The sequence below is a fragment of the Centruroides sculpturatus genome, unplaced genomic scaffold (genome assembly GCF_000671375.1).
Source record: "Centruroides sculpturatus isolate CEXI.00-Female unplaced genomic scaffold, Cexi_2.0 scaffold555, whole genome shotgun sequence".
NCBI lineage: Eukaryota > Metazoa > Arthropoda > Arachnida > Scorpiones > Buthidae > Centruroides > Centruroides sculpturatus.
The window spans coordinates 371,101-385,372 of NW_019384779.1; positions in this window are offsets into that span (position 1 = coordinate 371,101).

The following is a 14,272-nucleotide window of genomic DNA, read 5'->3' on the forward strand; positions in this document are numbered from 1 at the left end:
TTTTAAAAATTTATAAAGTTTTAAAGATTCAAAAAATTTTTTAATTAAAAAGAAATTAAAAATACTTTAAAAACTTGTTAAAAATTTTTAAAAATTTCAAGATAAAATAAATTAGTAAAAATTAAGTTGAAATAATGGACTTTCTGTCTCATTTCAGTAAGTTGCTTATAGTAAGAGTTTATATTTGCAAAGAATGATTTGTTTTTATTATTAGGATGAGTCTGGTTTCCTTGATTAAAATATCACCTTCTAGAATTAAAGTGAAAAATATAGAAGCAGTTAAGGATTAGGATATAAAGATTTTGTGAAGACAAAATACATTAGAAAACTAAAGGGATAATTAATTAAAGGGAGCACAATTCTGAAAACATTTAAAAGACTAAATTCCTGTTTATGTTAAAATAATTATCAATTGCTAGGTTAAAATTTGGACTATATAAAGACTTATATTTATTTGGCTTGTTCAGCATTGGGGGCCAGTAGTTTAATTAAATTCTTGTCTGCCAGCTGTTTTTCTGATTTTATGGGCTTAATTACATTTCAAAATAATTATAAATTTTATCATTTTAAATGTTCTATAACTTGTATTTAAAAATTATTCTAAAAGTTTGTTCAATTGTAAAAGCAGAATTTGGAATTAACTTTTAAATTTGTAATTACAAAGTTAATTATTTTTGAGCTAGAATATTTGCTTTTTTTTTTTTTTTTTAAAGTTTTCAGTCAGAAAAGTTATTTTTTAATATCAAATAACTGAAGTGGATACACAAAATAATGATGTGCATACAATTTTTGGATAAATTATAAAAAATTCTCAAATTTATTTAATTAATATATTTTAAATACTTTCTCAGTTTTTAAAGAAATATTAATGCTTTTTGTAGATAATGTTTACATTTATTTGTCTAACTGGTTGATGTGAAAGTAAAGCTAGCAGTGATTAATGTAATGGTAAAAGATGTAGATTTTATGCTTAATTTAAATTTTTTTTCCGCTATTTACATTATGATCTGAGGAAAAATTTAACCAGTTGCAATATTTATCCTCAAAGTTAAAATTTATTATATTTTGTTTTTTCCTCACTAAGCAATCAACAGAACAAATTCATAATTATATATAAATTATTATTATAATCACAACTTTTTTTAAAATGAAATTGTTAGTCTACAATTTGTTTTCCAACAAATTCAAGGTTTTGATGTACAGTACTTACATTACATTTTAAATCTATGATCTTATATCTTATGTCATAACTGTATCTTTGTTTCTAATATCTGTTTCAAGCCTTCTGGATTGAAATTCAAGACTTCTACTTGACAAATTTAAACCAATACATACATTTTTAACAGATGAATTTGATATAAAAGTTGTTTTATTTGCTACTAGTATTCACAATAATTTAAAATTATCTTTGAATAAATGGATTAAGTGTTTTAAAATAAGAATTTTTATATATCTTTGTCTTATATTGATCAGTTTGATTAATAAACTTAAATTACTACTAAATATAAGTGTTTAATTGTTATATTATTGAGATTATTATGATTATTTAGGTATGTATAATTCATATAATATAANTTGAAAATTCTGTATATAATTAATATTAATAATAACTAATAAGATAGTTAATCAGTTTGTGCGTAGGGCCTCCTAGTATTTAGAATACTAGAAGGCTATATATGCAAACTGATTGGCCACCCTAGAAACTCTTTTTAATGGTATTTTTCACATAATCTATTGGAGTTGATTAATAATAGAGAGTCACAACGAAAGAATTTTGAGACCTCTGCGAGACGTCTATGGATTATTAACTTATTTAATTAATTAAGCTAATGCAATTTAGTATTTTTGTCTCAAGTTGGAGGAAGAGGAGAAAGCCGAAATTTGTTTCAATATTTTATGGTTTTGTAACAGTGATACGAATCGGATTTCAGCAGTCCCTTATCAATAACTTTAATATAAAATTTCGGCAAAATGATGAAAAAATGATCTTACGAAACCAGACAAATTGTTGGACTAAACTCGAATTGATTATATTATTAAGTATTTCAATTGTTTTTATATCGATGGTGGAACTTATATTACTAAAAATTCTATTTTCTCTATTCTAAAGTTAGAGAAATTCACGGTTCAAAAGAAAAGAATTTCTTATATACGATGTAATCAAAGTGATACCTTGCTAGCTATATTGATAAAAGTTAATACAATATAAGAACATGTAATCTTTTTACTTTCCCGGTTGTTGCCGTTATATATAACAGAAAGAAAGTATGGCGATCAGTCAAAATATAACCTCCAACCTCCCGGATTTTTACATTTTTGGACTCGGGTCACCTTCAAACGTCGAGAAATGCAAAAAATTTGAGGGTAATTTCTGTATGTATGGATGTTAGTGTGTGTAAGCTTCATCCTATTTGAAGCTTAATAACTCCCGTGATTTTTGTCGAAAATTTCTGAAATTTTGCAGGGAGGTTTGTTTATGAGGGAGATCGATGCTATTAAAGTTTGGTGGTTAAAGGCTGAGGGGGTGGAGAGATAAAGGGAGTTGTGTCATATCTCCAGTGCGGTCGAACTTAATGACAATTTTACTCGTTATTATCATTTACAATTGTTTATAAACCTATTACTACCCTCAAAATTAAGCTTTTTGCCATTTTATAATAGTTAAAAATATAAAATATCATAACGGATGGCGGCACCAAATGTTGCCGGGAAAGTTAAGCAACTCGTTGCTGGATTTTTCTAAAATTCTTTGCGAGAATAATAATTCATTGTGTCAAAGCATTATTTTGTCAAATATCAGTAATAATTTACTTACTTGTTAGATAAAAATTTTCAGATAACAAAAAAATAGATTGATTTAAATATATTTTATTAGCCGCTTTTAAAAATAATTTCAGAATAAAAACAGCCACCAATACATATCAAATACATAAAAATATAATTTTTTAATGAATATACCAATTAAAGAGAAAGAGAGGAAGATTCCAGAAACAAAGGGTTAATTTAAAGTATATGCTCTCCATCTCAAATTAGCAGTGTCTTGCTCCTGTACATCATACTTTTCCTGTTAGCAACGGAGTCATGCTGGTCATCTAACTCCTTTCGGGGGAAAATTTTTGAATTGAAATAATGTGATTTCGGGTTTGCATCGGCAGTTCGTCTATAGTTAATCAGAGCTTCCTGTTCCTTAAGTTAAGCTTTCCATGTCTGGTCTCGGTTTTCATCTATCAAACCCCATTCTCGAGATTAAGGACAGTTTGGGAATTTATAGGTCTACAATTTTTTCATATTGCAGCCCAACGAGCAATATGTTATTATGACAAGCTTACATGGCATTTTATTTATGGACCAATTTTTCTTTTTATTATTTTTCACTGTTTACTTATGTTATCGGTGGAGACAAATTTCCAGTAGATAAAATAAAAATAGCAAAAAATATTGTTTTATTAACCCCATGGTTACTATCCAAATTTTCTTTCTTAGAGTTAATAGAAATTAATACTATTTAAAATCATTAATCTAAACCGCTTATCTATTATAATTAAACATATATAAAAATTTCTGTGTCGTTTCTAGGACGATAATCAATTAAAACGCGGTTCCGTGAGGTTAAAATAAATGTAATTCTTATAAATAATGGTAAATGAATGTACAGTACTTCCACGTAAACAATCGTTAAATAAATTGTTCTTTTTCCCCTAAGTTCAATGTCTTCAATTGAGATAACATTCATAGAAATACGAAAAATACTAAACAGCGACGACCCACAAAAATACGGAATTGTTACTGTCATAATAAAATTTTAATATTATCAATATATCTTAATTAATAGAATCGAGACTGCAACGACATCAGCCTGCCGCACTGGGGATTCGAAATAAAATCCGAGCGGGCGAAAAACTCCAGGCACTTTTCGACAATGGTCTGTCTACATAAGTCGTAGCTCGTCACTCGTCACTCGTCACCCGGCCGCCCCAATATATACTTGTACAGAAAAAAGGCCATCTTAATGCCCGCAGATTGAAAAGAGTTACTAAAAAAAAACTTGTATCTGGTGTAAAATGGTAATGTACAGTACATATATTTATTATTTACTAGTACAACGCAATACATATTTTTATCTAATGTTTTGAAAAATAGTCAATCATCGGTAAATATTAATACAATATTACAGGAAACCTCGTTAGTTCGAAATTCAGGGGACGAGATATTCGCGACTTCGAATTATCCAAGATTTACATATTTCTGTATAATATGCTAAATGCTACGTAACTGATGTAATTTATCAAGCAAACGAAATATGGCTACTTATACAGAACACTATTTTTGTTAATTAATAAATAATAATACAATAAACTGCAGGTAAACAACACGTGTCCTGTGAGAACCTCACAGGTCGCCAGATAGGTTTTATAAAAAGTAAAAAGAATTCCTCGAGATGTAGTCCAAATTATTTTTAAAGTGGCAAAAAATTAGTAAATCGCCCAAATGTAGTAGCCTAGAGCCGTGGTTCGCAATCTTTTTGAAGTCGAGGAACACTAAACTTTGACATTTTTTTCCGCACTCACTTGTCAGTATAGTATATGACATCATTGGCATTTTCTGATTACATTCCTATACAAAAATTATTTGACATTATATTGGGTTTTCTTTCGCAACAATTTTTAATTATATATTTGAATTTTTCACGAAACACTTTGAAGTGGCTTCACGGAGCACCCGTGTTCCGCGGACTACGGATTGAGAACCACGGGCCTACAAGTCCTAAGATAAGTCCTACAAATATCAATTTGCTACTCGTAGCCCAATCCTGCAATCCCAAAAATCAGTCATATTTTATGAAATGAAAGAAAAAAGGGGTAGTCCGTATGTAAGTTGACACCCGAAAATGTATTACTGTAAAAGCAGTCATATTGACCAGATTAGAGTAGTTCTCGGTCTATTGTTCTCTTATGGCATAGAAGCACTTTGATAAAAACGAACGAATTAACATACGCATATTGCAGTTTGGACATTATTTTCACTTCGAATTACGAAGTAGAGTATTTCGAACTAACCGAATTTCTTAGCATGTACCGTACATCTCTATATTCCCGACCGGGACAAAAGTCCAGATTCGGGGAGTATTCGGATATGTCGGGCCCCATCCCTCACCACCCGGCCGTCCCATTGTAAGCCTAGCCAAACCCATAATGGGCTTGCTAAAAAGAGGACCTCTTAGTGCCCACAAGGCGAAATGAGTTATAAAAACTAACAGATTTCGAACTATCCGTATTCGAATTAACAAGCATTTCCTGTATAAATAATACAATTGCAGCATTGTTATTTAATAAAAGGGAATGTTATATGTATTACTTTTCATTTTTTATAATAATCACATTTTTATCTCTATATGCCGAAAACGAAAAACTATAATTCGGATAAAGTTATAACGAAACTGTCAACAATTATAAATAGTTATATAGAATTCTACTCAGTGATGTAATTAAACATATAAGTGGACCTGTGCATCATTTCCAAAACAGGACCCTCTATTGGGCTTTCTGTAATCTTTTCATAACAGCTTAATATAATATACATTAAATTTTAAAGTGATAAAATAATTTATTTATTACTTTCCCGGCTTTTATACATAAATATAACAAAGGGAAAGTATGGAAATCGGTCGGAAAATGACCACTTCAGATTTTTACATTTTTGAAACGTCCAGAAATGCAAAAAAAATTGGGTTTTTTTCGTGTGTGTGTGTGTGTACGTATGGATGTTAGCGTGTGGGGCACGATTTTGTTCACCCTCTTTGAAACTCCTGTGCTTTTTGTCGAAAATGTCTGAAATTTTTCAGGGATGTTTGTTTATTAGGAGATCGATGCTATTAAAGTTTGGTTATTAAAGGTCGAGAGATAGGGAGATAATGAATCTCCACCTAAACCCAGAAAACTCCATGTGGTTAGCACGTTGGCGAGGCGTAAACCCATGATCAACTATTAGTATTCGGTGCTAGTCCAAAAAGAAACGAGAGAAAAGAATAATTAAAATGGTGGATGACTTAAAAAAAGGTAATTATAAGGAGCTACAGACTGGAATGCAGGATAGACTAGCATGGAAAAAGAGGGGCACACCGGACCTGCTATAACTAGCAGAAAACTAAAGCGGAAAAAGATCCATTCGACCACTGGAGTGCTCCCCAGAGCTGTAAGAGCCGAACCAGTTAAGACTGATACCTTAACTGGCTCGGCCATTCGGCTGACCAGCGATGATTCAAATAACTCGAAAACTGCTATCGCATATTCTGAAAGCCATTAACTGTGTTTCGAGGATGCTTCAGTCGCTTCGGCAGAAATTAAGCAAAGCTGTTGCTTTCCTGAAAAAGTGTAAAGAAAATTTCTCACAACCAAGAGAAAAATTCGACATTCAAGAAGTAACCCTTGAAAATAACCAAAATTTAGGGAACTCTTACAACATTCCAGAGAAACACGTGGAAAGTCGATGTCGCTGTTTATGAAGAATCGCCTGAAGACCAAAGCTTAACTTTTACCGTTTAAATTAGGCATTTTTTACACTACTTTGGACAATGTAAGTAATATCACATCTTACGAATAGATTTGAGGATCTAAATAAAGCGACGGGCACGTTTCATGTTATTTTTTGTTCGACTCTGGTACTGTACAACTAACGGTGATAAACTGCATGCAACATCAAAAAGTTTCTCGGCTGTTATGAAAGTGATTTATCACCATCATTCCCAATGTAACTACTCGCATTTGGATTTTGCTTACAGAAAGACCACAATATAAGGATTAGAGGACCTACTTCTATGTTGTGTTATAAAAAAAGAGACTTAGTTCTGTGCGTGCTCTTAAAAACCACGCGCTTGTATCCAGCTGCTTGATGGCTGCGTAAATTTTTATTACTTCTTACAATTCCTGACGGCTTCTGCCGAACGTTAATTCTATAAACTAAAAATTATAAAGGACTTTACAAAGAAATTCACTGGCCAAAGAGAGGATAACTTTCGGTTCCAGTGCTTATTTTATGCCTATGGAAAATTCTTAAAATAGTTAACATTACTTTCTATTACCTAAAATTCGGAAGCGAGGAAAGAGAACAAGAGAAAATAAACCAACAACGAGTTTTTAACTTTTACGGCAACATTTGGTGATGCCATCTGTTATCATATTTTATTTAAAAACTTTTCATATTTTTTACTATTATAAAACGGCAAAAAGCTTAATTTTGAGGGTAGGAATGAGTTTTATAAAAAATTGTAAATTCTAATAACGAGTAAAATCGTCATTAAGTCCGATCATACTGTAGATACACATGATCGCCTTTATTTACCCACCCCTCCACCTTTAATCACCAAAATATAACAGCATCGATCCCCGAATAAACAACCCTTCCTGCCAAATTTCAGGAATTTTTGACAAAAAGCTCAGGAGTTATTAAGCTTGAAAGAGGGTTAATGGCCTAAATTATTCTAGTATAAATATTTGGAAATTTGGATTAAATTGTAATACAGTATAAGTCAATTATGGCAGTAGAAGAATGTCTTACAGTTGTCGTTCGGTCATTAAAATATGTGATTTTGCTTTTATGTTTTTTTTTCTTTTTTTAGCTTTTTTAAATCATTTATTAACAGGCCTATAAGAAAAACAGTGTAAAACGAAGAAAAACATTTCATTTGCGCAAAACAGCAACCCCGAGTTCTTCCGACGGTATTCTTAAACGTAGCCATTTTGTTATATGTCAATGTGGACTATTACATATAGCGACTATCGGTTTTCTTAATAATCTGAAATAAATATTTAAATCCCGATTTTATAATGTAAATTTGAATCACGAGAAACGATATAGATGAAATTATTTTTCTAGTAAATTAATTATTTGATACCGGCATCTTTACATAAGTTTAACAATTTTATATTTATATTTTAGCGAAATTTTCTAAATCTATGTATTAAAGTTACTTATATTTCTCAAATAAAATTGACTTTTAATTTAAAATAAAATATTAATAGTAACAAATTTTATATATAAAATTATCAATATTAATACAGTAATACAATATTTTTAATTATCTACACTAGCGCCAGCAGATTAGTAGCGGACGAATGACGAAACGTATGGCGGACAAGACCGAGCTAATCAGATGACAGATTAAGTATTTGGTTATGTTGAAACGATTGACGCTTGCAATTCTTATCCTAAATATAATTTTACAACCGATATAAAATATTTAGCGGTAAAGGATATAATACATAACGGTATCGTGGCTAATACCGCCGAAAAAGAATTGATCGTGTGACCTTGGCATCTAAGGAAAATTCCCTGCTTTTTGAATATTGAGCTTTTCCTATTCTTCTTCATCTTATTTTTCAAAAGAATCTTTTAAGCAAAGCAAATGATGCATTTTCTTTTTTCTTTAACATCTCATTTTAATGGTAAGTTTAAAAACTTGTGTTTAAATTTATTTTAAAATTATTCAATTTCTAGTAATAATAATAATAATAATAATAATAATAGGCTAATTATCACTATAGAAAAAATTGATAATAAAAGATGCATAATTTCTAATTATAATTGCAAAAAATAAGTAATGTAATTATAATATATATATGCTTACATCAAATACTATAATGATATAACCAGTTTTGTATTATTATGTTTAAATAGTTAATACATTGATATTTTGTTTATCCAGTATCATCAATTTTCTTGTGTTTATTCATTTCTGCTTTACATATTGAAAATACTTAAAATATTTGTAATAAATTCATTACTATATTGGCATTACTAATTCTATAATTTAAATGAAATTTAAATTATAGAATTACAAATGTATACCTACACTCTTCACTTATACTACATGATATATATTTAAAAACTTGTATTATATCCAAACAATAACTGCAATGTACTGTTTTAAGGAAATGACATATTACAATCAGATAAAAACATATCAATTTTATTATTATTTTTGTTATATTTTATATATATATATATATATGTAAAATATAACAAAAATAATAATAAAATTGATTTATATATGAGAGCAAGCTGCAATACTTTTGCAGAAATATTTATATATGTTTATACAAATTAATTAAATATAATTTAAATATTTAAATTTAATTCTGACAGTTTGAAATTTCTCAGAAATTTACTTACGTTTTCTTATAGATTTTTTTTTTTTTTCCTCTTAAAACTGTATTGTAAAGAAGTGGAATATTGATATATTGATCAAACTGTCACTGTTGAGTATGTCAAAGATATTTAGTTATTTATCGAGTAGAAAATAAAAGAAAATATTAATATAAGAAAAGAAAAAAATTAATTTAAAAAATTGATTAAAATGAAGAATTTATTCCTTTAAATTTATCTATTAATAAATTTTCATTATTTTCTGTTTTTTATTGAGTGTAATATATGGTATGTGTAAAAGTAATGAAATCTTGTATGGTTATAAATTAAATAATAATAAAATTTAGTAAAGATAATGCTGACTAAATTTAAACTGGATTAATATGACTCGTTATTTGATTCCTTATTTTCTGAGGCCCCCGAAACAGGAAAATCATCATTCCTGTTAATGTACTTAGGGTCAAAATTTTAAATGTTTATCTTATTATACAATATGAAATCATTTTTCTTTGTAAATTTTAATAAGTATTTGTAAGCATATATAGATCAAGAGTAAAAATTATGATTGTGAAATTTGTCCCGTTCAATGACTATCAACTATTTTTTTTATGTGTCTGTTTAAATCATTAGAACATAAATAAGTGTTATTTATTGAAAATAATGTTATTCTCTTAATCATATTAGTTTTAGTTTTAAAAATATTGTATACTTTTCTACCCTTAAGTAAAATTATATTTTCAAATATAATTTCTAAAATCATGCATGAAAATTTTTTCTTATAAATTATTTATGCAGAAATTGCAATGTGATGTTATGCATTTTAAAAATGTTATTTGTGAACATTTAGTTAAGTAATGTCTTATCTGTTTTAAAGTATGATATTTGTTAAAATTTGAGTACTCTCAATTTATTTAAGAGAACTTTAATCGCAGTATTATTAATTCTTGATCCCAACAATGTTTAAAAATTATAGAATAAGTAGAATTGTTTATACTATTTTAGTATGTACTTTTAATTTTACCAATTTTAACTGATAGATGAAGTAATAAATTCTTCATATTTTCAGAATTTATTTTTTACTAGCCTCTATCAATATTGATTGAAAAAAATAAAAGGTATATACCATGAGAATATAAACAATTATGCTTGTAATAAATATAAAGAAGTTAAAAATACTGTAATATAAAATTTGAACTTGTTAATAATTAAATAATCTTCTTGATAAATTATAAATTATTGTATTTTAACATTAAATTATCATCATGGTAACATTCGAACATAAATGAAAATGTTTCTGTCATTTACAAACAACTATATTCTGTTTATAACAGATTTAAAATTAAATAAATATAATTGTAAATAATAAGAGTTTATACATATTATTAAATTTATTACACAAATTTATTTGAACAGTTTTAACACCTCAGTAAAAATTTTTGTTATTGATGTTGTTAACAGAAGTACCAAAAGAAACAATTATAGGCTTTTTTTTTGTTACCAATAAAATTAGAACTTTTCCATAGTGAATATATTATCTTTGTTTTCATTCTATTGTGATATAGGATTCTGTACTTTGTGCTTAAAAAAAGAAAGAAAAAGTTGATTAAAAAGAAACATAAATTAATTTAAGATTTTAAAGTGTTCAAAATCTTATTTTTCTTAATGAAAATAAGTGATAAAAATGAGAATTCCTTATCTTAATATGCATGATGAAAATATTTAGATAGTTGAAGTAATAGAGTTTTTATATTCTAATCTATATAAAATATTCTGTTATCATAAGAATCTACTAAAATTAAACTGTTTTAGAAAATATTAAGTTTTAGTAAAGTATAAAATCTACTGACATTAGAATAGATAAGGATTTTATTATCCAAAATTACGTAGGACTTCCTTATTATTCATTGATAGCTTCAAAATTATTAACATAAATGTAAACCCATTGCTATTGATTTCATTATTGTTAAACTTCCTAGATATATTGTAATGCAAACAATATATATATTTTTTTTAATTTTAAGGGAATGAATATAAATAGATTTTATATTTTTTTATTTCCATTAAAATAGTGCTTTATGTTTATTGACATTGACATCATAGTAATAGATTAAATATTAAGTATAATAGTTGTAAGTGTATAATATTTATACACTTACAAGTATTATATATAAAGTGTATACATTTGATTATTTGCAACTTATTCCTCCCACCATGGTGGCCATTAAGAATATCTGCAGTCTGGAGTTATAATCCAAGTTAGAATTATCAGCAATAACCAGCATAGCATCGCAGAGATATCTGAAAAACAAGAAAATGAATAGAAAAATAGTTCAGTCAGTGAAGAATTTCCTCGCATCCGAAGTTTATAATATATTTTTTAAATAAAATTTATTAGAAAAAAATAATTATTAATAAAAATTAAATGAAGAGCTTATGAAAAAAATTTTTCATTGTAGAAAATTGAGTTGTTATCAATACATTAAGTTTGATACTTTTCATACTGTATGTTTAAGTGAATATAGATCTGTAGTGAAAAATATACACAAGAATATATGCTATTTGATAAATTTCAAGTTATTTGATATTAAATTATTATCAATAATTATCCATAAGTAATAAATTTGAAAGGAAAATTCTAGTAACTTTGCCATTTATATAATGTTTTCTTGTTATACGAATATTCCACGAATCATTCGAATCTGACGCTCAACGTTTTCTTGTTAAAATAATTTTTGACACTACATTCATTTTTTTATATTATATTAAATATAAGAGAATTTAACATAATGTTGTAATAGAGATGTTAATGCAGAGTTTCAAACAGAAAAATAATTTTCTGTTGTTTTAAAATTATCACTTGTTCTTTTTAAATTGCATTTATTGGATTATTTTTTATTATATCAATATATTAAAAAGTTGAATTTTATAAAGATATATTTGTTTATGTATGTTATTTTGTAATCCTATAACAAAAAATTGATACTGTATTTTCATTTTAATATAATTTTTGTTAGGTTACTGACAAATATCTACAAGTTTTCTTTAAAATAATAATACTTGTTTTATTAATAAATTTATTTTTATTTTTCATTTTTTCTTCGGTTACTTTAAAAACACTTTGTATAATTTTTTTTTTTTTTAATTGGAACTGTCAGTTGACAAAGGATTTCCCCCTCCCTAATGACATAATTTATCCCAAAATACAATAAACTCAAAAACAACAATTAAAAAAAACAAACAAATTTAAAAAATTTTTAAAGAAATAAATAAAAGGAGATAAAGATTAAATAATTGATATATTAATTGTTTTTTAGAAAATATCTTTATCAAAGGTTTTGATTTTTAATATTTTTTATTATGAAAATACAAATGTTTAAATGATAAAATTTTAAAATGTTGCTGAAGTTTTATTTTGAATTTAGAATAAATTTGAATTTAATAATTGAGTGTAGTGAAGTAAAGTTCTCTTAGTGATGACTTTGATGTCTGTATGATGATTAATAACTGCTTCAAAACTACTTAACTAATTTAAAGCATTTTTTGCATAAGAAAAAATCCACCTTGGTCTAGGTCATGATGCAAACAGCATTTTAAAATTTGACCTGTGACCAGATATACAAGGTCAAAGTTCACAATGTTAAGTCTACAGGCAAAGTTGATGTCAGAGTATATGCTCATTAAACTTTAATGGATCTTTTCAATTGTATTATAATACATTGATTACTCTCAAGGTTTTTCTTATTTCTTTGTTTTTTTTTACTTATAATAAAGTATCTAAAACTTTGCTGATTCATATTTTGTAGTATGTTTAAACATCCCTAGAAATTTTATAAATTAAAATTTAGGCTAGATTATTTTTGGAAGTAGGCTAAATTTGAATTGATAGGCAAAATTTCAAGTAGTACCTCAAACATCAATTCAAATTTATGCTACTTCTAAAAAGAATCTAGCCTAAATTTTAATTCAGAAAATTTCCAGGGATATTTAATTATATTAAAAAATATAAATCAGCAGTTTTAGATTACTTGTTTATTATATGTAAAAGAAAAATACCTGAGAGTAATGAATATATTTTAATGCAATTGAAAAATCCATTGAAGTTTGATCAGTGAAATGAAGTATCTGGCCACATGGGCACACCTAGTATATATCACTAAGTTCAAAAAATAATAAAAATTAAAATACTATTGAAATTAATTAAAAAATAAAAGTGTATACTGTATATTGAAATTCCTTAAATTATAGTACATTTTAAAAAATGAAATAAATCTATAAATATTTGAAATTCTTATCAAATATTTACAAAACTTTTTTTTACTATGCTCTATATTAAATAATTAACTGATTATAAAAATTTCACTGTGTGTATATATATATATTTGATTGATATTTGAAAAATTTGTTTTAAAATTCATTGACTGTATTAAGGATTTATTGTTATGATCATTGATTAATGTAATAAGTTAATTTACTTCTTATTTTATAATATAATGTATATTTGCCTAATTCTTTTAAAAAAGAATTAAGTGATCTCACTAATCATTAAAATATCTTTATTTGGTTTCATGTTGTTTTATGTATAGAAATTTTTAGAGATTTATTTATTTCTGTTTTGTAATGAATGAATTAAAACAACTGATATAAAATTTATTAATATAAAACATATTGAAGATTAAAAATATAGTCTCTTATATTTATTATAAACATCTTTAAACGCAATAGCTAAAAAACTGCACGATGACATGACTTTCTTTAATCAGACCTGAAAATAAATAGATTTATTTTCAGGACTGGTTTCTGGACTGACCTATTTTTTCACCAATAAGTAAGAAAAAGAAAACTTTCCATTTAGGAACTGAAAGTTTGATATACCATAACTGTTTTTCAGAATTTCTAGTTACTAACTTCAGAATGACATAATGTTTTAATTCAACCCATGTTTTCTTCAAACTAAAACATATGTATATGTATATATAAATCAGATGTACTTAAGCACTTTCAAATTTACACTGTTTATCTTCAGAAGTCTAACTTGAAAACAGGATACATTTTTACAGAAGTTTAGAACATATTTCCAAACTGTTTTCAATAAATTTTTTGGAATATTGTTTAGATACTGATTTTAGGATAT